Consider the following 25,668-nt stretch of genomic DNA (forward strand, 5'->3'; position numbering starts at 1 on the left):
ATTGTTAGGAAATGGGTCGGCACTAAGAGGGGGGAGGGGGGGTGAATTAGTGAAGTGGTAAAAATGTCAGTTCTGAAAAATCTTTCGTCCGTTGAAAACCAATTTCAGAAATTTAACTTGAAAGCGTGTTTGTAAAAGTATTGAAGGCAATTTACAGTTAATGTAAATTCCAAGAAGGAAAAGCAACACAAATTTTATAGTGGTTTGGTCGTCGTGACTTACATCCACTCCGTCGATTCCTCTTCCATCGATGCCACCAGCATCCACTATCTGTCTTCCTTTAATAGGCGAAGACCAACCACCTTTTACAACTCGATTCTCCTTTTACCGATTTTAGGAGATAACCCTTACACTCCCACTTACTCCTCTCTCAAACTATTCTAATACTTAGAACTTTTGAGAGGAGTTCACACAAGATTGCAGCAGCATTTCTTTCTATTTTTACTCTCAAGTCTTGTATGTGTTAACCAGGGGTGAGAGGGGTATTTATAGGCCTCAAGTTGATTCAAACTTGGAGCCTAAAAACATCTCATTGTTAGAACCCTTGCAGATTCTAAACTTGGGGTTGATCTCTTTAGGGGATCGGCCTCCTTGGAACTCTATAGGGGTTCCTCCCTCCAAGTTGCTGCTCAAAGGCTGCAGAAAAGATTCATCTATTGCTTATCAAAAAAGGGGGAATACATGGCTATTTATAGGATTTCTAAACCCTAACTCCTAATAGGACTCCTATTCAAGACTCCTACTTCTAACCAACTCCTAATATGACTTCTACTCAAGACTCCTATTCCTTTATAACTCATAATTCTTCTCTAAGAAACAACCTCCTAACCCTAGCCGGCCTCTTCACCTCTTTAATAGGGGTCGGCTTAGGTAGGTTTTACATGAATATCCCTCTCAATTAGGACTCTCCTAGCTAGAGTCCTAACAGACCCGCCCTCTTCAAATCAGCCTTGTCCTCGAGGCTGACGATTCATGAATTTTGAGAATTTGATCTTCCAGTCGTCATAGTTCTCCCAAGTGGCATCTTCTGTTGGTAGGTTCACCCACTGTATTAGCACTTTAGTAGTGGGTCATCGTTGTCGAGTCACGATCCGTTGATCAATAATGGTACTTGGCTAGGTCTGGAGTTCTCCTTGGATAGTCATATTTGGCGGGTGGTTTTGGGCTGTCTCCAAGCACCTATTTACAACTTCTATCTAACCGTCGATTTGTGGGTGATATGTCGTACTTCTTTTCAATTTAGTACCCTGCATATAGAATAACTTTGTCTAAAATCTGCTCGTGACGATGCAAGTAGAATTTATCATGAGCACAATGCGTCCCTTAGAGTGTAATTTTTTTGAGTCCCAATTGTAATGAGCCACGGAGCTTGGTTCTGTCACGCCCCTCAAAATAATAATGATATTATTAAAACTTTCATCGCAAACCAATCTAGGATCCAAACACACATTTGAGGACACTGAAAAACATTCTATCAAATTCACATTTATAAAACCTGTGCAGTTTATAATCATATATCATATCACTCGATAATTCACATTTATGGCAACCTAAGCCAACTTGTCAAACATGAACAATATTTATAAATCCACAAGCTAAATAAATTATACAATCAAAACTCTAACTATTCACCACAAGTTCATATCATCATATATTAAACTTAACATTCCAGAATCTTATACATGAGAGGTCCTTTAAACTTATACCAAATCCGCAAGTTTAGATTCATCGTCAACATTTCATTAGATGCAGCGTGTGCTTATACAACAAAAACATATATACTAATAAAGATCTGCCCAAAATCTTTTAGCTTTCCACCGCCTCAGCCCAATCTTAACATTTAAGCAAGCGACAAGCTATCCTAAAAAATTTATACAACAACGGGGTGAGCATATAGAGCTCAGCAAGTGACTAACATATCCATGTCAAAAGAGGACAATTTCCAAAGAGATAAAGTTTCGAAATACAAGGCAGAATATAAGAATTCATAGACGTAATATCATTAGGTGCAGAATCACAATTGTCATTTCAATCAAACATATTTGGTTCATAACAGAGGGGGCATAGAGTAATTGGAGCATATCAACCACGAATGAAACGTTTCGGAGCATATCAATAACAAATGAAACATTTCGGAGCTTATCAATGGTGTATGAAATGTTCCGGAGCATATCAACGGCATATGAAACATTTCAAAGCATATCAACAATGAATGAAACATTTCGGAGCTTATCAATGGCGTATGAAATGTTCCGGAGCATATCAACGGCATATGGAACATTTCAAAGCATATCAACAATGAATGAAACATTTCGGAGCTTATCAATGGCGTATGAAATGTTCCGGAGCATATCAACGGCATATGGAACATTTCGAAGCATATCGATAACAAATACCAAACAGAAGCTCAAACATCGTCTTTGACGTTGCATTCATATCATTCTTATCCAAAGCATGTATAGAAACACATAACCAAAGCTCTAGATATCATATCAAACATACAAAAGGTGAAGTGGGACCATAACATAATATGGTACATCCATTTCTGAATGACCACCAAACATAAGTCTCCCACGTTTGGGAGGTCTCCCACGTTTTGGAGCTCCATCCACCTACATCTTAGTGAAGTCATAGGGGGCCGGCAGAACATCTCAGGCTCTATGCATAACTCCCTTCACCATTTCTGGTGAAGGTTCACAATATCCCACAAACACCAGAGTACAAAAGGATAGTATGAACAATGAATAACACATATCGGAAGCACACGCGGAACAACAAAACGTACATGTGCCTTTACGAGTAAATCCGAAGTAAGCAATAATCTTTCACAATTATATTCAGGTTTAAAAGGAATGCAAGCAAGGGCACATATGGAATCCAAGCAATCACATACAACTCAATTTAGATAAGAAGGTTAGATGAATTTGATATCCAAAGGAAAGAAACTAGAATAGGCACACATCGAAAGCAAATGCGGAATAATGGGTTATACATGTGCCTATATAAGTCAATGTGATATAGCATAAACGTTACACAATATGTTTAGGAATGGTAATAATTTATAGACAAGAGCAAACGAGAATTCAAACATTAATATAAGCCACAATTGAGTGAAGGGAACTGAACAAAATCTATTTCCAAACGAACGAAAACAGAAGATACGAAATCGATCAAAGCTCGATTTATAGCAGAATTCAAGAGGCACATTGAACAAATGATTCAGATTGTCAATTATGCTCCAATACCCTCAAGAAGGCTATTGTCAAAAGATATATCAATCTATTTTCTTTTGAAACAAGTTTCGTACGAATCATGGTTTCCAACAAGGAGTTACCTTTGATTTGGTAACACAAGGTCAAAAACAAAATCATTGTCTTGCAGAATTCATAGGGTCGGATTCAACAGATAAAAGGGTAGGCATTTGAATTCCAAATTTTTCAATCTATATGTCAAAAGAAAGGTCTACAAGTCTAATTTCGAACGAAATCAGTTTGGTATAAATCAGAATTTCCAACAGGGACTTATAGGTATTTTAGTATCGAAAGGTTAGAAATGTTGATCCCTGTTCTGCAGCATCTATAGGCTCATTTGAAATAGACGTTTGGGTAAGTATTCGGTGTCCAAAATCTACAAAATCAGTGTCAAAAGAAATATATGAGAGTCTAATTTCAAACGAGCTAGGTCTTACCTGAATCGACATTTGGTGCTAAAATTTATAGCTGAAAGAGTGCATAGGGGTCAGTTTACTGAAAAAATTTCAGATCCTTGGTTTTATGTCCAAAGAGAGAAATATCATATTCTAAGCATAAATCTTTCAGAATCAATATAGGAACATAGACTAATACTTCTGTAGGATGGGGTTAGAACACTTGCCTTTGAGAATTATAGCCCTAAATGAGAAGATTTGAGCAAGAAACCTTAAAGCCCCAATTTTCTTCTTCTTCTTCTTCTTCTTCTTCTTCTTCTTCTTCATTCTTTCTTTCCCTGATCATCCACGCAGCTGCCTTCTCTGCTTCCTTAAGAACGAAGGCAGAGAGGCTTAAACGGTGGGATTTGTATTTTTATGCATTTTGTAGTTTAGTCCTTGTATTATTATATTTACGATTAGGTCCTCAGGGTTTCCATATAGGTCCTCAGATTTTTTTTGAACAAATCCTCCAAATCTTATGAATAAGTTCTCAGATTCATACTTTGACTTTTTATCAAATTTAAAATAGATACTTATATTATAACTAGAAATTTTGTACGAAAATTCAGAAATGAGGGATGTTACAGGTGCTTCCTCCAAATTTTTTATAAATCTTACTAGTCTCTGAATCTTCCTACCATTCCATCTTAATATCCTCAAGGAAGTTGCTGGTCAGAAGTGAAACGGCCGAAACTTCAGCTTGCTCGGGTAGCTACGAAAGCGCATCTGCAAGAATATTCTCTTTCCCCTTTTTGTAAGTTATTTCATAATCAAATCGCTGCTCAAGGGATGATATCTTTCGCTCCAAAAAGTACTTGAGGTTTTTATGGTCGGTTTTAATTTGAAATCATCGACCAATCAAGTAGGGTCTCCACCTTGTTGCTGCGCGCATAATGGCGAGCATCTCCTTATCATATATTGACTTATTTTGATGGGAGGGAGATAACGTCTTGCTAGTGTATGCGAGTGATCGACCATCTTGCATGAGAATGGCTCCAATTCCGACTCCAGATGCGTCGGCCTTAACAATGAAGGGTCGGTTGAAATCTGGTAGTGTTAGCACCGGCGTCGTCATCATGGTTGTCTTAAGTTTATTGAAGGAAGCGGAGGCTCTGTCCAACTATTGGAAGACATCTTTTTCCAATAAGAAAGTAAGTGGTGCATTGATCTTTCCATAATTTTTCATGTACTTGCGGTAGTAGCCTTTTAAACCCAAAAAGCCATGTAGCAATTTTATGTTTCTCGAGATCGGCCAGTTTTGCATTGCTCCAATTTTGAAGGGGTCCACTGCCACACCTTCCTCTAATATGATATGCCCAAGATATTCCACCTTCTGTTGAAGAAAGCAAAAATTCGTAGTGGTTGTTGTGTGTTCAAAAGGTGGTTTTCGGTATGTCTTCTTCGCACGCTCGTATTTGATGATACCCGAATCAAAGGTCCGCTTTGTGAAAATTTATGCTCCCTTTCATCTAGCAATTCATCTACTATTGGAATAAGGTATTTGTCCTTGATGGTTATGTCATTGAGAGCTCGGTAATCAACACATATTCGCCTTGTTCCGTCCTTCTTGCGTACAAGTAGCACCGGTGAAGAGTAGAGGTTGCAAGTTGGCCGAATAACTCCTGTTTCAAGCACCTCTTTTACAATCCTTTCTATTTCATCCTTCTGGAGATGTGGATACTGATATGGCTGAGCATTTGCTGAAGATTTGCCTAGAAGAATCGTTATACAATGATCATGCCAACGGGTAAGAGGTAGGTTGCGCGGTTCGTCAAATATATTTGAAAATTCAGCAAGCAAAGGAAGTAGATTTGGATCTTCAAATTTTGTTGGCTCTCCCTTAGTTTGCTGCTCAAGTTGTACCAAAAAGCCGCTGCATGCTTTATGCAAAACCTTCTCCATTTGTTGTATGCAAATTGTTGTTATGCCGCCCCCACGTTTCCCGTGCAATGTCACATGTTTCTCCTTACTGTAAAATTTCATAATTAGTTTCATAAAATTCCAGGAAATATCACCTAATGTCATCAACCATTTCATTTTGAGCATGGCCTCATGATTGTTAAGAGGGAAAAGGAAGAAATCTGCAATTATCTCTTGGTCCTACAACAATAGTTTCTCTTGCGGGCGCCTACGATCACAATTCAAAATCCGTCCATCGGTGACCTTAACATCAAACCTGCAGCGATTCTCGATAGGTAATGCTATCCAAACAGCAAGCTTACTATTTAGGAAGTTAGTAGTACTGCCCATGTTGATGAGAACAGTGATCGGTTGTTGTTTGAGAAGGCCTCCAACTTTCATCGTTTGCAGGTTTAAGTAGCCGGCTAGTGCGTGTACTGTAACTGCAGTCGGTTGTGGCTCTTCTTCTGCATCTTCTTTATGTTCAAGGTTCTCTTCTGAATGTTCAATGACCTCTTCTTCTATTGGTTCAATCATAAGAAGTCTCCCTTTCATCGTTTGCGAGTTTGAGTAGCCAGCTAGTGTGTGTACTATAACGTCGGTCAGTTGTGGCTCTTCTTCTGCATCTTCTTCATTATGTTTAAGGCTCTCTTTTGAATGCTCAATGACCTCTTCTTCTATTGGTTCAATCAAAAGAAGTCTCCCTTTTCTACAGCAATGCTTGTAAAGTTTAATAAAGAGTGTCCGAATCGTATCCTCCGTTCATGCCTCAAAGGCTTCGAATTTAGCATTGATTGCCTCCTTAGGTGCCATAGTATATACCTCCAAATCTGTGATATTATGATCTTTCTTTTATTGTCGGGTTAAAGGTGTGTATAGGTTGAGAGAGTTGATGGTCGAAAGGGTTGGTGGATTGGTAGATGTAGGCTGCGGTTTAGGCTTGTTTTGTGGTTGTTTTGGGTGCAGTTTGAGGGTGTGGTTTAGTGGAGTTTTAGGGCTATGGATGAAAGTTTTGGATCTGTAATAGATGGTAGCAGAGGTTTGATAGAAATAAGTGAAAGTTGCAGCAAGTATGTGTTGTCTTGTAAGAGCAGAATTGTCGTCAAAGAAACAACGATTTCTCGACATAATTTTCACAAAAAACATGAGAGAATTGAGGAGGGAATTGATAGCAAAATCATAATTTATATGACAGTAAGGATGTCTAATTTAATAAAGAAAATTTCGGTAGTATAACAGTAAGGAAATTGGTGCAAGTTGCGATTGCAGAATTCTCATCGAAAAATTTCAGCGGTTTACGACAAAAATTTACAGCAACACAAAATCATTTTTAGAGATGAATTCCATAATAGATCAATCTTAGATGAAAGCCAAGATAATCTATGAAGTGTATAAGAAATTTCATTTTAAAAAATTGCAAATAGATGGGTTAAGGCAACAATATGCGGCTGAAATTTTCCGCTGCACAGATTTTTAAGTATAGCAGATTGGACGTAAAAGATCAGTGGTTTATATTAAGAACTTTTTGATGAAACCAAACGAAAATCTACTGTTAGGAAGTGCCAAATCTATCATAAAAATTTCATAGAGATTTGGATAGAAACAACGTAGTATCAAGATCAAACAAACAATGCTATGCGGTTGAAATTTTACAGTGCAAATTTTCAAGTATAGCATATTAGACGTAAAATATCAATAGTTTATATTAAGAATTTTTTTGACAAAACCAAAGGAAATCTTCTGTTAGAAAATGTCAAAGATGTCATAAAAATTTCGTAGAGATTTGGATAGAAAAAACACAGTAGCAAGATCAAACAGACGGTGCTATACGATTGGAATTCTGCAATGTATCTTTCATCGTAGAGATGAAAACTTTATGACGAAAAGTTTATGCAGCAATATAGGAATAATTTTTTTGGGATTTTTAAATAAGGATAACTAAATTGCAGCAACAGTAAGGTAGAAAACCAGAATCTGCTGCAATTCACGTGGAGATCAAAGGATGATCCGTGGTGGTGGAGATGATGGCGGAATTTGACGATGATCTTTTAAGCAATTATGGGAATTGCTTTGGGTGGTTGTGGAGGGTTGATGAATGGCTGTGGAAGGGCAGTGAGACGCCAAGAACGTTGCTTTGATACTAGGTGTCAGAACCCTTGCAGATTCTAAACTTGGGGTTGATCTCTTTAGGGGATCGGCCTCCTTGGAACTCTATAGGGGTTCCTCCCTCCAAGTTGCTGCTCAAAGGCTGCAGAAAAGATTCATCTATTGCTTATCAAAAGAGGAGGAATACATGGCTATTTATAGGGTTTCTAAACCCTAACTCCTAATAGGACTCCTATTCAAGACTCCTACTTCTAATCAACTCCTAATAGGACTTCTACTCAAGACTCTTATTCATTTACAACTCATAATTCTTCTCTAAGAAACAACCTCCTAACCCTAGCCGGCCTCTTTACCTCTTTAATAAGGGTCGGCTTAGGTAGGTTTTACATGAATGTCCCTCTCAATTAAGACTCTCCTAGCTAGAGTCCTAACACTCATCCCGGGTTTCCTGGGTTCGGGCGATACCACCGCCTATGTTGGGTGGTACCATCGCTTATGTTGGGCGGTACCACCGCCTATGTTGGGTGGTACCATTGCCTATGCTGGGTGGTACCATCGCCAGTGTCAGCCTGACACTAACACTACATTGGGCGATATTAACGTCCAGTCTGGCGGTACCACCACTGGGAGGCTGTGCTGGGAGGTACCACCGCCCAGACTGGTGGTACCACCGCCTACAGGCTCTCGGAGGTTTTGTCTAGGCGGTACCACTACCTAGACCGATGGTACCACTGCTTGAGTTGGGTGGTACCACCTCTTGGGTCACTATTTTGGCCTTTCATTGCGCCCAATACAGTTCTTACATGGGCCCAACTGGCCCCTAATTGGGTTGGCCCAAATCCAAACCCAATTATGTGCTAACTACTGTTGGAAAATCTGGGAATGACATCACATGCGCAGCGAAAGAACAAGAAAACAAAATTCCCTATTCCCAAAGAGATGTTCGTCATCGTGCAAAGATTGGTGCCCAAAATCCATGAAATGTAAAACTGCATATATAGTAGATTGTGCTATCTAGGGAGATCGTATATCCTTATTTCCTTGTAGATCGTTAGGAGAGGGTGAAGGAGGTCAAGCGTCCTCCTCTTTAGCGATGATCCACATAACAGGGCTGCGATGACGCTCCTCAAAACTCCAGGCCTGCTCTGAGGTGGCGAGAGGGAGGAGAATAGGAGAGGCAAGCAAAGGCTCTAGCCTATGAGGCTCTGAATTCCTCCAATTTATAGAGGCTCCCTATCAAAACCTAATGGATCTTCCCCTAATGCGTATTAGATCTGCATCCAATTACCCAAGCCTTTTAGATTAGTGGATCTCTATCCAATAATCTCTCTTGGGCTCTTATTGGATCTCGTCCATGGGATCCAATAATTCAAGGGCTTATTGGATATCCAATAAGATAGGGGCTCCGGCGGATATCTCATATCCGAACCTCTATTCATCGCAATGCCTACCATATGTGTGTGACCCTCTAGGCCCAATATCGAGCTGGCCGTGAGTCATACTTGTCAGAACTCCTTCTAACTTAGTGAATTATTATCTCTGTAATAATTCACTCGATTCATCATATTATGATGAATATAATCTATTGGACCTATCTGTCCTAAGTTACTGTGTACCTATAGTCCCTCATCCATTTAATATCCCAGAGACCATATATCGAGCATGGTGCTGTCAGACCCATACGGTTTCTACTCGAGTCTCGCTCTAATCGAATTCTCCCGGAGAACTCTTTCTCTCTCAACCCGAATGACCCTGGACAGGGATTTGTCTGAGCAAGAACACATGGGATATTCCTCTCATGACGTCGAGAGTAGATGATCCTCTAACGACACTCAATAGCCCTCGTAAGGTCGACTACCACTCCCAATGACCAACTATACTAGATCTGGGACAACCAAACCTATAAATCTGATATCAAAGAGTGGAGCACCCATACAGGACATCCTTGGTGTCTCAAGTCTAAGGACCAAATACACCACTAGGATTATGGAATCGCTGTCTAACAATAAGGCATCATCAACCATCCACAAAGGACCACTTTTTCTCATAATGTTTACTTTGATTCTAATTTTGAATGGAGTAAGATTAATATTCTCTTAAATCTCGACAAACAGATTAGATACAGGCTTAAGGCACCCCTTATACTTCGCGGAATCAGCTACACATTTGAAGGGGGCAACAAGATTGGGATAGTTGGAAGGATAGGAAGTGGTAAGACAACTTTGATAGGTGCATTGTTTCGTCTCGTTGAGCCTATAGGAGGAAGAATCACCATTGACGCTCTTGATATCGCCACAATTGGGCTAGCAAGATACAATGTGTTACATGAAGCAAGCTACATGAAGTACGTTTGCATCTTCTCTTTAGAAGTGCAAGCAAGTAAGCAAGTTTTTGCATCTTCTTGATTTGTGCAAGCTAGCTATCTCCCCATTTGTCATTGTCAAAAAGAAGGGAAGAATACAATTTTATATCTCTTTTTCCCTTTACATTAATTTCTAAACTATGACAAAGGTAAATAGCATAGATGAAAATTCAAGCCATGAATGTCAAAACTATATTTTTTTTATGAATCTCTTGAAAATGATTTTGAATTGACTATTTGAATATGAATGAGTTTTATCTTAATTTTTTGATATTTATAACTTAAGATTTCTTATGCTTAAATCAAGATTTTATATGCATGAATTGAAATCTTTTTCTCCTAAGTTTTTTTTACGATTTACTAAAGAGAATATCTTTTTCAAAATTCATGACTTAAAATTTTATTTGAATATCTTTTATTATTTGATCTCTTAAGAATTTTTTTTGTTAATTATTTAAGAGGAGATTTGTTAAACTGAATCATGGTTTCTCTTGATTTCTCGAATTTTAGATTTGATCTTTCCTTTTTGATGATTGAAATAACGATCGGAATATTGATGTAATTATAAATGATGATTTGGTATTATGCATACAATACTTTAACTTATGATAATGATGCATGCAATGATGAAATATTCATGATAAAAAAAAATTATTTTGTCTTTCATGACTTGAATTTTCATCCATGCTATTTACCTTTGTCATAGTTTAAAAATTGATGTAAAGGGAAAAAGAGATACAAAATTGTATTCTTTCCTTCTTTTTGACAATAATAAAGGGGGAGATAGCTAGCTTGCACAAGTCAAGAAGATACAAAAACTTGCTTACTTGCTTACACTTCTAAAAAGAAGATGCAAACGTACTTCATGTATCTTGCTTCATGTAAAACATTGTATCTTGCTAGCTTGTTATCTTGCATTATTCTTCAAAAACTTGCTAACCTTCATACTTCAAAGAGAAGTAACACTTGTCAAATTGATAGCTTGTATGTTGTAAAATAATATAAAATTTTGCTAGCTTGCACTTTGTAAATGAAGCAAAAATGGCACTTCTCAAAAGAGAAGAAAGAGCTTGCTATCTTGAAAATCACTTGCTTGCCTATCTTAAGAAGCAAAAATACAAACTTGCAAAATTTACAATCATGCACATCTTTAAAATTAATGATGATTTGGTGATTATGCATGTTGTAAAGTGATATAAAATTGCTAGCTTACACTTTTTATAATGATGAAAAATTTTGCTAGCTTGTATGTCGTAGAACATGCTATCTTACTACCTTACATATCTAAAACTTGATAGCTTGCATGTTCTAATATGATATAGTACTTGCTAAATTTTTGCTAGCTTGCATGATGATAAAAATGGAGATTATGTTAATTATGCAATAAGTTAAACTTGCATTTCTCCATTTTGTTGATGACAAAGGGGGAGAAGTATGATGTTATGCATAAGTTTATGATAACATGTTGCTAAGATTTTTAAATCCAAGAGTTCTATCAATATAACATATTGATTGGGGGAGTTTGTATAAACTCCGAAAGTTAAGATTAACTTCATCATCAATTGGTTGTCATCATCAAAAAGCGAGAGATTATTGAATCTCAGATTTTGATGATGAAACCAATTGATAAGTGTTTATGATTTGATCTGCATTTTGAGTGACGCAGGTGTTGAATCTCATATTTTGATGATGAAACAAATTAATATGTGTTTATGATTTAGTCTGTGTTTTGAGTGATGCAGGATTCTTCGATCAGGATGAGACAATTAAAGCAAGAAGAATCATGCTGTGCAGGGGGAAAACATGTCAGAAGATCGAACGTCGAGCTAGAGGATCGGTCGATGTATCGACAGAAGTCTTCGGGCCATATATTCGGGCATCGGGCCAAGAAGAGTGGATATTGCACCAAGGATATCGGAGTTGCGGAGTCAACTGACCGATCGGGCAATAGGCCGTAAGAGAGGACGATGCGCCGAAGAATCGGACGAAGCATCGAGGGACTAATGACATGCCGGACAACATGATTAATGCTTAGTATTAATTGTCTAGATCGAAGTATGTTTTTACATGTGCAGGATTAACTACGTTAGCAAGGCATAAAGCAAAATGAAGTCCCGGAGATAAGGACACCATTTCGTTGGGAGTTCGAGAGTTCGTCAGAAGTCTAGACGTTCGTCAGAAGTTCTATAGGAACTAACCAAGAAGTCCAGGAGCTTGTCAAAGAAGCTCGTCGGAACTCGCCAAGTAGATCGCATGAAGTCCAAGAGCTTCCTGGGAGTCCGCTGAAACATTGCCGAGAGATCGTCGAAAGTTCATCGGAAGATCGTCGGAAGCTCGTCGGAAGAAACCAAGACTTACGGACTTGTTTAGCTTGAGTATGTCTTAGATTTCGTAGTTAGCATGTAATTGGGTTTGGAATTGGGCCAACCCAATTAGGGGCCAATTGGGCCCATGTAAGAACTGTATTGGGCCCAATGAAAATTTTCAAACAGTGCCCCAAGAGGTGACACCGTCATGGCATAGTCTCCGAGACTGTGTCAAGCGGTGGTACCACCGGTCTGGGCGGTGGTACCACCCAAACACAGCCTCCGAGAGGCTGCAAGCGGTGGTACTGCCTAGTGTCAGGTGGTGGTACCGCCAGACTAGGCGGTGGTATCGCCCAATGCAATGTCAGTGTCAGACTGACACTAGAGATGGTACCGCCCAGCACAGGCGATGGTACAGCCCGTGCTCGGGAAACCTAGGATGAGATGTTTTTATGCTCCAAGTTTGAATCAACTTGAATCCTATAAATACCCCTCTTATCCCTGGTTAAAAGACACAAGCATAGAGAGTTTAAAAGTGAAAAAATGCTGTAGAAATCTCTTGTGTGAATCCTCCTCTAGTCTAAATGTTAGAATTCTGTAAGAGAGGAGTAAGTGCTTGTAAAGGTTGACTCCTAAACCTGTGAAAAGGAGAAGAGGGGTGTAAGAAGGAGGTTGATCTTCGCCTATTAAAGGAAGATTAATAGTGGATGCTGGTGGCCTCGACGGAGGAGGAATCGACGGAGTGGATGTAGGTCACGACAACCAAACCACTATAAAATTGGTGTGTTCTTTGGTTTGCATTTACTTCCTGCCATTTACATATTGCAAAATGAATCTTTACTTGGCTACTGCATTCACTTCATAAATGTATGCTTTCAAAGTTAAGTTTCCAAAATTGATTTTTATCAAATCGAAACGAAAAGTTTCGAAGACGTGATTTTACTGCTGCACTAATTCTTCGCCCCCCCCCTCCCCCGCCCCCCCTCTTAATGCCAACCCCATTCCTAACAATTGGTATCAGAGCCTCATGATTTCTCATTTGGTTTAACACCCAAGAGAAATGGCTCTTTTCGGCTTTCAAGAGGGTCACTCTCTCATTTGTCCTCCCTTTTTCAATAGGATGGGCTACACATATTGAAAAACTTGATTGAGAGTTTTCTTGCTTTCTTTGGATTTGAACTTATGGAACATTGTCGAATCTGATTTTAAAATGTCTTCTCTTCTAATGAAAGATTGGAATGATTTAGAGAAGAGGACTTTTTCTTTAAATGCAAAGGCTATGAATGCCTTATTTTATGCCTTAAACAAAAATGAGTTTAATCGAATTTCTATGTGCGAAATAGCCTTCGAAATTTGGCATACTCTCGAAATCACACATGAAGGCACAAGCAAAATTAAAGATTCGAAAATCAACTTTTTGATGCATGATTTTGAACTATTTCAAATGAAACCAAGCGAGACTATTGGAGATATGTACACCCATTTTACGGATGTCGTCAATAGTTCAAAAGCTCTTGGTAAAACTTTTTTGAATTTTGAACTTGTTAGTAAAGTTTTACGATCACTTTCTAAAAATTGGAATTCGAAAGTAGCGACTATTCAAGAATCAAAAATTTTGAATACTTTTTTAATTGACGAACTCATCGGGTCTTTAATGACCTACGAGATGACTTATGTGGCACAAAACTAACTTGAGTTTTTAACAACCTTCTAAAGAACAGGAAGGATTTCGGACATAGAACACATGAAGACCACTCGAGCATAAGCTCAAGTGATGGTGAACTTGAACTCATCACTATGAAAATTAAAAAGATCATTAAACAAAAATCAAAGAAAAAAAAGAATGGAACTACTTGCTATGAATGCAAGAAGAAGTTGTCAAAAGATGAATCGAGCTCCTCTAAAGATGAGGAGAAAATCAACAAAGGCGAGGTGGCAAACTACACCTTAATAGCTTTCGACGATGAGGTAAACGAAACTCCCTTAGTTTATTTCGAAATTACATGATGTTTTTAATGAGTTATTTTTAATTTAGTTTAATTATTTTTCTTGAAATTTCCATGTTTAATGATGTAATGAAAAATGCAAAAATAAAATAGGATCATGCTTATCATGCTAGTAATTTTAAAAATAATCATGAAAAATACATATTTTATGATAAACAAACAAAATGATTTTGATTGAAAATATGAAATCATGCTTGATGAAATAATATAATTTGAGATCATGCTTAATAAATTTATATTTCAAAATTATGCATGATGATTCTTGCAATTTATAGATTATTGATTTTTACCGTAATGAATGTTGCTTTTTCGGTTTTAAAAATGATGCATGTTTTTATTCGGCATAAATAAAAAATATATGCTTATATGAAATAGTATAAGTGTTGATGATTGTATGATGCATAATGATGTAATAAAAATATTAAATGTTTGATACCATGATTCATGATTTTATGCATGAGATTTTAAAGTTATACATGATGATTTTTGTGATTTATTGATCTTGATGATTTTAATGATAAATCTTGCACTTTCATTTTAAATAATGATATATGTGTTGATTTGCCAAGTTGAATGATTGAAAATAAATGATGATTTTTCTCTTGATTATAACTTATGATATTTTTTATGAATCATCATCTTGATTTTGAACTCCTACCATTTTTCTAAAAAGGAGAGATTGATGAATCTATCTTTTTTTTTATAAATCTCTTGAAAATAATTTTGATTTGAAAATTTGAATATGAATGACTTTTATCTTGATTTTTTGAGAGTTATAACTTGAGATTTCTTATGCTTAAGTCGAAATTTTATATGCATGAATTGAAATTTTTTTCTCCTAAGTTTCTTTTATGATTTACTAAAGAGAATATCTTTTTCAAAATTAATGACTTAAAATTTTTTTTGAATATCTTTTATTATTTGATCTCCTAAGATTTTCTTTTGATTATTTAAGAGGAGGTTTTTCAAAAGAAATCATGCCTTTTGGTATTCACATGATCTAATCTTTCATCATATGAGTTTTATGCAATTCCTTGTATTCATGAAATGTTTATCTCATCACCCAATTAATTTTTCTTGATATTCTTCATGTGATTATATGAATTTATGCATGAAATACTCAAGATATTATATTGATGCATGCAAATGAGAATTTATGATTTATAAATCGCATGATATGAATGAATCATTGTTGTAAAAGAAAAAAGAGAAATTGTCAGCTTGCACATTGCAAAAGAAAACAAAAATATATGCTAGCTTGAATGATAAAACATGAGATTGTTTATAATACAAATTTATTGTTCTCATGATGTATAAATTGAAATAAAAGGAAATGAATTATATCAATGTATTGTTATTCCCCTTTTTTTGCCAATGACAAAGGGGGAGAAAAATTTTCCAGTATGCACATCTCTAAAGAGAAAAATTGCTAGCTTGCACTTCTCAAAAGAGAAGAAAAAAATGATGCTATCGTGTGAATTTTGCGAAGTTACACATTTCAAGAAAATACAAAAATGATGCTATCTTGTACATTTCAAAAACTTGCTAGTTTGAACATCGTAAAGAAAAGCAAATATGTCAACTTGCACATCTTTAAATTTGCTAGCTTGCATGTTCTAAAAATGTTATAAAATTCACTAGCTTGCATGATGTAGAAGTTGCTTTCTTGAACATCTCAAATATTGCTAGCTTACATTTTTTTTTTTAAATGATGCAAAAGTTTGCTAGCTTGCATGATGTAACACTTGATAAATTTTCTAACTTACAAATTGCATGATGATATATGCAATGATTTGAATTTGTATGTCTCAAACATTTGAAAGTTACACTTCTCCTTTTTGTTGATGACAAAGGGGGAGAAGTATGATCATGTTATGCATGATGATGTGTTACAAATATTCATGATGAAATTTATAATGACTTGAATTCGACTTGAATTTAAAGTTCTATCAAAATGGCATATTGATAGGGGGAGTTTCTTTAAACTCCGGGAGTTAAAGTTAACTCCATCATCAATTGGTTGTCATCATCAATAAGGGGGAGATTGTTGAACCTCGGATTTTGTTGATGAAACCAATTGATAAGTGTTCATGATTTAATCTGCGTTTTGAGTGATGCAGGATGCTTCGATCAGGATGAGATAATTAAAGAAAGAAGAATCATGTTGTGCCGGGGGAAAACATGTCAGAAGATTGGACGTCGAGCCGAAGGATCGGTCGATGTATCGACAGAAGGCTTTGGGCCATGTATTCGAGCATCAGGCCAAAAAGAGCAGATATTGCGCCAAGGATATTGGAGTTGCGGAGTCAACTGACCGATTAGGCAATAGGCTGCAAGAGAGGATGATGCGCAAAAGAATCGGACGAAGCGTCGAGGGACCAATGACATGCCAGACAACCTGATTAATGCTGAGTCTTAATTGTCTAGATCAAAGTATGTTTTTACATGTACAAGATTAACTACGATAGCAAGATATAAAGCAAAATGAAGTCCCAAAGTCAAGTACGCGATTTCGTTGGAAGTTTGAGAGTTCGTCATAAGTCTAGACGTTTGTCGGAAGTTCGGTAGGAACCAACCGAGAAGTCCAGGAGCTTACCAAAGAAGCTTATCGAAACTCGCCAAGAAGATCATCATGAAGTCCAGGAGCTTGCCGGGAGTACGCTGGAACATTGCCGAGAGATCGTAAGAAGTTCGACGGAAGATAACCGGAAGCTCGCCGGAAGAAACCAAGACTTACGGACTTATCTAGCTCAAGTATGTCTTAGATTTCGTAGTTAGCAGGTAATTGGGTTTGAAATTGGGCCAACCCAATTAGGAGCCAATTGGGCCCATGTAAGAACTATGTTGGGCCCAATGAAAAGGCCCAAATAGTGCCCCAAGAGGTGACACCGTCGTGGCACAGTCTCCGAGACTGTGTCAAGCGATGGTACCATCGGTCTGGGCAATGGTACCATCGGTCTGGGCGATGGTACTGCCCAAACATAGCCTCCGAGAGCTACAGGCAGTGGTACCACCCAGTGTCAGGTGGTGGTACCACCCAGTGTAGTATCAGTGTCAAACTGACGCTGGCGGTGGTACCGCCCAACATAGGCGGTGGTATCGCCCGTGCCTGGGAAACCCGGGATGAGATGTTTTTAGGCTCAAGTTTAAATTAACTTAAAGCCTATAAATACCCCTCTCATTCCTAGTTAAAAGACACAAGCACAGAGAGTTTAAAAGTGGAAAAACACTGTAGAAATCTCTTGTGAGAATCCTCCTCTAATCTAAGTGTTAGAATTCTATAAGAGAGGAGTGAGTGCTTGTAAAGGTTGACTCCTAAACCTATGAAAAAGAGAAGAGGGGTGTAAGAAGGAGGTTGATCTTCGCCTATTAAAGGAAGATCAATAGTGGATGCCGGTGGCCTGTACGGAGGAGGAATCGATGGAGTGGATGTAGATCACGATGACCGAACCACTATAAAATTGGTGTGTTCTTTGGTTTGCATTTACCTCCTATCATTTACATACTACAAACTGAATCTTTACTTGTCTACTGCATTCACTTCATAAATGTATGCTTTCAAAGGTAAGTTTTCGAAATCGATTTTCATCATAATCGATTTTAATCGAAATGAAAAGTTTTGAAGATGTGATTTTACCGCTGCACTAATTCACCCCCCCCCCTCTCCTCTTAGTCTTGAACCCGTTCCTAACAGTAGGATACTTCGATCAGGGAGAGACAATTAAAGTAGGAAGAATCATATTGGGCCGGAGGAAAATATGTCAGAAGATTGGATGTCACACCGAAAGATCGATCGACGTATCGACAGAAAGCTTTGGGCCATGAGTTCAGGCATCAGGGCAAGAAGAGCGGATATTATGCCAAGGATATCGGAGTTGTGGAGGTCAATTGACCTATTGGGCAATAGGCCACAAGAGAGGACGATGCGCAGAAGAATTGGACAAAGCGTCGATGGACCAATGACATGCCGGACAACATGATTCATACTTAGGAATAATTATCTAGATCAAAGTATATTTTTATATATGTAGGATTAACTACGATAGTTAGGTATAAAGTGAAATAAAGTTCCGGAGTCAAGAACACGATTTCGTTGGGAGTTCGAGAGTTCGTTAGAAGTCCGGACGTTCATTAGAATTTATACAGGAATTCACCAAGAAGTCCAAGAGCTTGCCAAAGAAGCTCATCGGAACTCACTAAGAAGATTATCGTGAAGTCCAGGAGCTTGTCGGGAGTCTGCTAGAATATTACCGAGAGATCGTCGAAAGTTCGCTGGAAGCTTGCCGAAAGAAACCTAGACTTATAGAGTTTTTTTAGCTTAGTAAATGCCTTAAAATTCATAGTTAGTACATAATTGGGATTAGAATTGGGCCAACCCAATTAGGGGATAGTTAGGCCAAGTTTGGGCTGTGTTGGGCCAAAAGAAGGCCCAAACAATGACCAAACAGGCGAAACCGTCGTGGCACAGTCTCCGAGACTTTGTCAGACGGTGGTACCACCCAATCTCAGTCTTCAAGACTATCTGGGTGGTGGTATCACTGGTCTAGGCGATGGCACCACCCAGTGTCAGGCTACAGGCAGAGGTACCGCCCGCACCCTAAAATTTTGGGGGTTTGAATTTTGGGCTCCAAATTTGAATCCATTTAGGGCCTATAAATACCCTAACTATTCCTGCATAGATAAGAAAGAAATATTAAGCAAAAATCTATGATTCTAAAGTTGTAAACCTTAGAAAGTTTAGTTCCCTCCTCCCAAAGCTTAGAGAGAGTTCTAAGGGAGGTGTGAGAGGGATACCTTATAAAAGAGGCTTGTAAGGGTTGTCTACTAAACCCGGTAAAAGGAGAAGAGGGGTGTAAGAGGGAGGTTGATCTTCACCTATTAAAGGAAGATCAATAGTGGATGCCGGTAGCCTCGGCGAAAGAGGAATCGGCGAAGTGGATGTAGGTCACGACGACCGAACCACTATAAAATTGACATGTTCTCTGGTTTGCATTTACTTCTTGCAATTTACATTAACTGCAAACTACCTTCAATACGCTCTTACTTTGCTTTCAAAGTTAAGTTTTCGAAATCGATTTTCTTCATAATAGATTTTATCGTGCGAAAGGATTTTTTGAAACCGACGTTTTTATCTACTACACTAATTCACCCCCCTCTTAGTGCCGACCCCATTCCTAACAAGGTTGGCTACCACTCCCAATGACCGATTGTGCTAGATCTGGAACCTCTAGACCTATAAGTCTAGTATCAAAGAGTGGAGTACTCATATAGGGTATCCTTGGTGTCTCAAGTCTAAGGCCCAGATACACCAATGGGACGATAGAATCGTTGTCTGACAATAATGCATCATCGACCATTCAGCATTCTGTGAGCGGATTAATCAGTGAACTCATTTTCCAATAAGCACTTGCATTGTATCCCTAGTGTCCCCACACGAGCAGCTATGAGATCAGCAGTATCCATCATATGGATGGGTATACAACACACTAGTCTGTCTGGTTATCTCGATGTCCCTTTTGAGTAACCTATGATCGAGATTATTTAGGATCTATGTTTAAAGGCGAATCGGTCTCATTATCACAATCTTATTACGATCTGATTCCCATTGTATAGACAAATTGATATCATAATATATTCATGCAATGGGCAATATAAAGTGATAAAATATCAAATAATAATAATAAGCAAAAAGACTATATATCAAGTCACACATGTCATCACGGACGTGATTACTTGTAGAGCACCTATGACTAGCATATTGTGTGGGAGGAAAATACAAAATCTAAGAATATGAAAAAGGATGGTACTATCCTTCCTAATTCACACATCCTTCCTTCTACCTGGGTAGAATCCCTTACTTTCTTTCCCATCTAATTTTGTTTCTAATGAAGATAACCTACTGGAATATTCATGGACTTAATAAACCTAAAAAATGTTGGGAGCTCAATAGAATAATTAGGTCTGCTGCTTATGATATTATTATTCTTATGGAAACAAAAATTAAACCATGTCATGTTCATGTTCAAAAGAATTTAATATGGCCAGAGGTAGAACTTTTTACCAACGATTTATGTGACACTTATGGTAGAATATGGGTCTTATGGCATCTCAATTTCATTAGTGCTTGGTTTATTCTGCTACTGAACAATTCATCCACCTTAAGGCAAAGTACAAAAAGAATGGTTATCAATTCCATATTACTGGTATATATGTTTCGAACAATATACATGAAAGAAATGTTATATGAACTGATTTGATTAGCATTACAAATGGCTATCTTACAGTGACTTGGATTGTTCTTGGTGACTTTAATATTGTTTGGTACACAAATGAAAAAGTGAGGGGTAAACCACTTTCAAAAATCCCGCTTCAAAGATTTAATGATTGTATAGATATTGCTGCATTGATTGATATGAAATCTATAGGGGATTAGCTTTCATGGAGTAATCAAGGTGCTACCCAGAAGAAAATAATGGCTCGATGTAACATCCCTCATTTAAAAAAAAAAAAAATTAGTAAATAATAAATTTTTTTATTAAATAATATTATATTAAAGTTTATGGCTAAGGACCTAAGAGTAAATATTAAATGTTTGAGATGATTTATAGAATATTCAGAATTGAGTAAATAAAAATAAAATAAAATAAAATGGAGGACATGTGTCATTAACAAGGATGAGCCACTTAGCATTTATACTAAAGTTGACACCTAAACCCCCATGCATGCTTGCCACCTCACTATTTTAGCATGAGCCAAACCTAAGTAATTTAAGGCACCATTAAGAAGAAAGTTTTCAGCCAACGTTAGTTTGAGGAGAAGAAGAAGAAGAGAAGAAGAAGAAGAGAAGAAGAAGGAGAAGAAGAAGAGGAATTGAAGAAGAAGCTTTGATTGAGGTTTTGCATCAACTCCCCCCATTTGGGAATCAAATTTGCTTAAGGCAAGTTTTCTAATCTCTTCCTACAGAATTCCTAATCTTTTTTTTCCTTTTAATTCTTCATAAATGCAAAAGATTTCAGCTTAGTACCAAACCGTTCTTTCCTTTTGATACAAAGCCATGAATATGAAATTTTTCGGTAATCTGACTTTTGTACATTGTTTTCGATCTAACATTTAGCACTAAACTCTGATTTAGGTAAAACCTATTCCATTTGAAAGTAGACTCAAATATCTTTATTTTGACACTAAGATTGAATGATTTGGAGTTTAAATGCCTACTAAGATTTCTGTTTCAATTAACCCTACAGATTCTGCAAAATAGAGACTGAAATTTCTGACCTCTTGTTGCTTAACTACTTATAACTTTCTGCTGTGAACTCAGATTCATACAAAGTATGATTTATTCGAAGATAGACTCAAAATTCTTTCTTTATATACCTGATTTGAAATTTTCGGAGTATAATTGCTAACTAAAACATCTGCTTTCATCGACCCAATGGATTCAGTAAAACAAAGCAAATATTTTCAGACCTTTGGCTACGAAATTATCTGTAACTCCCTGTTGTAAATTCCAATTCTTGTCAAACTTAATTTGCCTAAAATTAGATTGATAAAGCTTTCTAATGACACATATTTTGCATAAATTGGAGCATAATTGGTTATCTAAATAGTTCATACAATGTCCCTATCAAATTCTGCCAGAATCGAGCTTTGGTCGATTTCGGCTCTTCTTGTTTCTTCTCTTTGGAAATCGATTTCGGCAAACACTCTTCAGTTAAGCTTTACATTATTACCTTAAATTCCTGTATACTTTTGTCCTTTATTTATTTGTCTACAGCTATCATCTAAAGTTCATGTTTTCAGCGTAATGATTCGGCACATGCATCCCATTGTTCCGCATTTGCTTTCGATATGTGCCTCTTCCAGTTTCATTTATTTGGACATTGAATTCATCTAACTTTCTTATTTCAATTGAGCCATATGTGATTTCTTGAAATCCTTGTATACTCTTGCTTTTGTTTCCTTTTAAATCTGAATACATTTGTGAAAGATTATGTTTGTATCGTATTGACTCGAAAGACATATGTACATTTCGTTGTTCTGCATGTGCTTCTGATATGTGTCAATGTTATTGTTCATACTACCCTTTTGTACTCTGGTGTCTTGTGGGATATTGTGAACCTTTGCCAGAAATGGTAAAGGGAGTTATGCTTAGAGCCCGCGATTGCTCTGCGGCCCCATTGACTTCACTCAGACGTGGGTGGATGGAGCTCCCAGACGTGGGAGACTTATGCTTGGTGGTCATCCAGAAATGGATGAATCACATTATGTATGTGGTCCCATAGCGCCCTCTATGTTTATTGATATGAAATCGAAAGCTTTGTTTATGAGTTCATATTATGCTTTGGATAAAAATGGAATGCATGCTACATCAAAAATGTCATACAAGCTTGTGTTTATTATTCGGCACACTTGTTATACTTTGAAGTGTTTCGTTTGTCATTATCATGCCCCCAAACACTTTTACGCCTTTGATATGTGCCTAAATGCTTCATATGCCATTTGATACATGCCTAAGTATTTCTTTTGCCAATGAAATGCTCCAATTTCCCTTCTTCTATTGTTATGTCTAATACTTGTTTTTGAATGAAGTAAACCTTTGTGATTTTATATCAAATGAGATGACTTCAAATGAACACTTATATTTCTACTTTTGTATCTTAATACTAAGCCTGCTTGAACTTCTCCTATCGCCATGGATATGTTAGACACTTGCTGAGCTCTTTATGCTCACCCCGTTGCTATATAAATTTTTCAGGGTAACTTGTCACGCACTGAAAAGCTAGAATTGGGTTAAAGCAGTGAAAGGCTAGAAGATTTTTGAGCTAATTTTGTTGGATGATGGTTTTTGTTGTATAGTAAACTTTACTTCTGATGTAATGTTAAGGATCTGTTGATACTTATGTGTTGTAAAAGTTTAAAGGACCGCTCATGTGTATGGAATGATAAGTTTAAGTTGTATAAGGATAAGAACTCATGGTAAATAATTATCTTTTTTTGTGATTGTATATATTTCTATGATTATGGATTTGGGTTGTGGTTGATGTTTAGTTGAGTTGCCTTTAGATTTTGTGAATCTCTGAGTGAAGTGGATTATGATTTATGTAACGTTCAGGTTTATGAATTGTGAATATTGATTTTGAATGATTCTTAGTATCCTCAAATTGTTAGTTTGGATCCTGGATTGAATTGATGATGAATTATAATATAATTGATTTTAGACAGGGTCACACCTCCTGAAACTGAAAATTCGGGGGGGGGGGGGGCGTGACACTCGACTCGATAGGTGTCTGATTAATTAAGAATGGTTAATAGTTTATCCTGATTCACTTCTTAAGTATGGTACTCAATTGCTTTCCAATCACTCTTTAATGTATATACACGCAGACAAAGCAATACACAAAGGCAAGAAAACTTTTAGATTCTTTATCATGTAGAGTACTCATCCTTAGTTCATCGAGGTTATCAGATTAACTTGAAATGTTAATGTACATGGTTCTCCCCCTTACATCTTAGGCCAAAAGCTAAAATCATATAAAGTGGGACTTAAGAAGTGGAATACAAACACCTTTGACAATATTACCACCTGGGTATAGTTATGCAAAAAGGAGCTAATGGCGGTGCAACATGAGTTACATCTTCAACCCCTTGATGAGAACCTTATCTGTAAAGAGGCAGGAGCCAAAGATAACTTCATGCAAGCATCAAAGCAGGAGGAAAATTTTGTAAAACAAAAGTCTCGGCAACATTGGCTTACTCTAGGGGATTCCAATACTAAGTTTTTCTATACTACCATTACTATTAGAAGAGCCATTAATTGCATCAAGAAATTGTAAAGGTAATGATGGTAATCTTATTGAGAATTTGGATGAGGTTAAAGTGCACACTTAGTAATTTTTTTATTTCTTAATCAAGAGGAGCAACCTAATAATAATCATATGGAGCCTACTAGAAAGCTTGATTCGGATGTCATCTCAATCCTTAATGCCCCAGTTATAGATGACGAAATTGTAAGAGTTGTGTTCAAGCCACCGAAGCACAAAAGCCTTGGTTCGGATGGATTTTCAATTGAATTTTACCAAATTGCATAGTCTATCATTGGTAATGATGTGATTAAAGCTTGTCAACATTTTTTCTCTTTAGGCTGTATTCTTAAAGAGATAAATTATAGTTTTATTTTTTCCTAAGAATGCAAGGGCTGATTCAAGTCACTAAAGCACAAAAGAGTTGTGTTTAAGTCACCGAAGCATAAAAGCCTTGGTTCGGATGGATTTTCAACTGAATATTACCAAATTGCATGTTCTATCATTGGGAATGATGTGATTAAAGCTTGTCAACATTTTTTCTCTTCAGGTTGTATTCTTAAAGAGAACTATCGGCTCATGTCATTATATAACTTTATTTAAAAGATCATCTCCAAGGGGTTGACAGATAGAATACAAAAGGTTATGCATAAGATCATTAGTCCTAATCAGGCTACTTTCATCAAAGGACGAAGTATACATTATAATGTTCTTCTTGCTGATGACTTAGTTAAAGATCTACACTCAAAAACAAGAGGGACAAAAATATATTTTAAAGTTTATTTACGAAAGCCTTCGATTAAGTTAATAGACACTTTATCTACAAGATACTCCTTAGTATGAACTTACCTCAATAATGTTAGGATCGAGAGCACTAAGAGGGGGGGGGTGAATTAGTGCAGCGGAAATCTTACAGCGATTAAAAACCAAAAGCTGCGTTCGTTCAAAAACTATTATGATGCAAAAGCAAATTCTCAGTTTGTATCTAAGTGCAGTTTGCGTCTAAGCGCAGATTGCGTCTAAGCGCAGTTTTGCGTCTAAGCGCAGTTTACGTCTAAACTCAGATTTACGTCTAAACTCAGATTTACGTCTAAACGCAGTTTTACGTCTAAACGCAGATTTACGTCTAAACGCAGATTTACGTCTAAACGCAGATTTACGTCTAAACGCAGTTTTACGTCTAAACGCAGATTTACGTCTAAACTCGGAAACTTGTTTGTATACTCGTAGAAGGCAGTATGCAGTTGAAATCAAGACGTAAACGTGAACTGAAATCTGATGATTGAGCGAGGAAAGCCGATTTACGTCTGAATGCAGTTTTACGTCTAAATGTTGAAACTCGTTCGTAAAATCGTAGAGGACAGATTGCAGTTATTAATAGGATTAAAATGTAAGCGTAAACTACAAAGAAGCTCGTTCGTAAAAGCACAGAAAACAGTTCTGCAGAATCAAACGTAAACGTAAACTGTAATGTATGAAAATACGAATTTACGTCTGAATG

This window comes from Musa acuminata, chromosome BXJ3-7, assembly GCF_036884655.1.
Source record: "Musa acuminata AAA Group cultivar baxijiao chromosome BXJ3-7, Cavendish_Baxijiao_AAA, whole genome shotgun sequence".
Classification (NCBI taxonomy): domain Eukaryota; kingdom Viridiplantae; phylum Streptophyta; class Magnoliopsida; order Zingiberales; family Musaceae; genus Musa; species Musa acuminata.